We start from the raw sequence: 2,159 nt of genomic DNA, 5'->3' as shown, positions 1-2,159 counted from the left end.
ATGTATGTGGTGGTGGGAGACGGAGCTGTAGGTAAAACTTGCCTACTCATTAGTTACATAGCCAGTGCATTTCCTAGGGAATATATCCCCACTCTCTTTGACAGCTATTCTGCCAATGTTATGGTAGATGAAAAACCAGTGAATCCGGGTTTACAAGCTACAGCTGGACAAGAAGATTATGACAGATTTTGTCCCTTATCCTATCTGCATATGGATGTATTCTTAATTTGCTTTTCTTTTATGTGTCCTGTATCATTTGAAAATGTTTGAGCAAAGCAGTACCCTAAAGTGTGACACCACTTTTCCAACACCCCTGTCATCCTGGTTCAGACTAAACTTGATCTCATAGACCACAGAGACACGATTGAGAAACGGAAGGAGAAGAGGCTGACTCCCACCACCTACCCACAGGCTTTGGCCATGGTTAAGGAGATCGATGCTACAAAATACTTGCAGTGCTCCCCACTCAGTAAGGCCTCGACAGTGTTTGATGTAGCTCTCCCAGTGGTTCTGTGCCCTCCTCCAGTCAAGACGAGGAAGAGAAAATGCCTACTGGTCTGTCCTCCTCAGAATCTTTGTAGACTTTGCTCAAAAATGGTGAAGCCCTACACTCAGTGCCAAGTTTTTGTTACAGATTATTTTTTTCATAAAACCATTTTGAACCAGTCAGTAATATTTAAGTTTTATTTGTTTAAAGTGTAAGACTTCAAACTTTCACATTAAATTAAAATTTTGTCCTAAAATGGCAAGCTTTCTTAAAGCCTTATTTTTCTAAAGCCCCTATTGTTGCTCAGATTAAGAGTTGCCAAATTACCTTAATAACAACGTTGCATTGTTGTACTGAGAACACTAAGCACTAAACCATTAAAGACCTTTGTCTTTAAGAAGAGACTGCTGCTTCCCAAGTTTGGCAATGCAGATACTTCTTAACTAGTTTCGGATACAAGAGCAGCACAGTCTCCTTTATGAAATGTTGCCATCTAACCCTGCATAATTTATCAACCCTTGTCCATTCCCTAACACTGTACTGTATGTCAAAATGGAATGAGTGTAATGACTCAACTCTTTGAATCAATCTTTTTTATTTGATTTTGTAGTGAGACTTAAAAAAAAAAACCAACACAGCAACAACCACAACAACAACAAAACTGCATATTCACTTTTGCTGAGATTTTGAATAGACCTCTTACTCCCCTGTCCTTCTAATGAAGTATCTGCTCTAGCTGTGGGCTGACTGGGGTGGGATGTGTGCAGCACCTGTAATGATCAAAGAATGAAGACAGTATTTTGACAAAATCTGGAGGTTAATTTGCACTATGTTGTACATGTCATAATTAAGCTGAGTAAAAGTGTCATGGGTAAAATTTTAAAAGGTTAATTTCTGTCAAGTGCAGTAAATGATGAAGAAAGGTTGGTATTATCACTGTCTTTAAGCTTTTCCTTTTTCTTAGACCTGACTGCCATCCCTCCTGAAACTGGGCATTTAATTCATCTTTGAGGTGGTCATTCTGTGAGGGTTCTATAAGTCTGTGCTCCGTGCTAATGCAGTTCTGTACAGCTTACTCACTGGCAAGAATACAAGGTTGGACCTTTCAACCGCTAGAACAAATTTTTTTTAATTGACAGCTGCAGAATTCTCGAGTGGTTTTACATTGATCTTTTGCTACTGCAATTAGCAGTATGTTTTGATGTATGACTTAATAAATTCTTGAGTCATAAAAAAATGCTAAGCAGAATGAGTTAAAGAAAACGATGAAAAGAGATCCATGGATCATAGTGAAATTAAATAATATCTAAGGATAAGCAAAAATTTCTACAAAGTTTCCTGATAAAGTTTTTATAAAAAATAGGATCATTTTGGCTCCAGATTTGTCTTCAACAATATGAGTCTTCAGGAGGCATTCAATCTTTGCCCTCAAGGTTCTGAGTCAAAATACATTTGAATTTAGACTTATATACTTAGACAGTATTCATATATGAATGCAAAATAAAGGTATTGAAGATTCATAGGCTGAGGAAAGTTTTTCTCTCACCAAACTATTCTGAAATATTAGTCAAAGGTATACATTACCAAAATGAAACTGAAATATAAGAATGATCATAATTGTGATTCAGAAAATAGCAAGTCACAACTAGAATGCAACAAAAAGCAAAGCAAA

The 2,159-nt window shown here is 36.9% G+C and overlaps 1 pseudogene; it reads left to right on the top strand.

The window, feature by feature from the left end:
- Positions 1 to 702, top strand: LOC123850281 (ras-related C3 botulinum toxin substrate 1-like; annotated as a pseudogene).
- The last annotated feature ends 1,457 nt before the right edge of the window (positions 703 to 2,159 follow it).

This window comes from Mirounga angustirostris, unplaced genomic scaffold (assembly GCF_029215605.1).
Source record: "Mirounga angustirostris isolate CCGP_5_RB_7025 unplaced genomic scaffold, mMirAng1.0.hap1 SCAF_15, whole genome shotgun sequence".
NCBI classification, from domain to species: domain Eukaryota; kingdom Metazoa; phylum Chordata; class Mammalia; order Carnivora; family Phocidae; genus Mirounga; species Mirounga angustirostris.
This window is presented reverse-complemented; position numbering and strand designations above follow the sequence as displayed.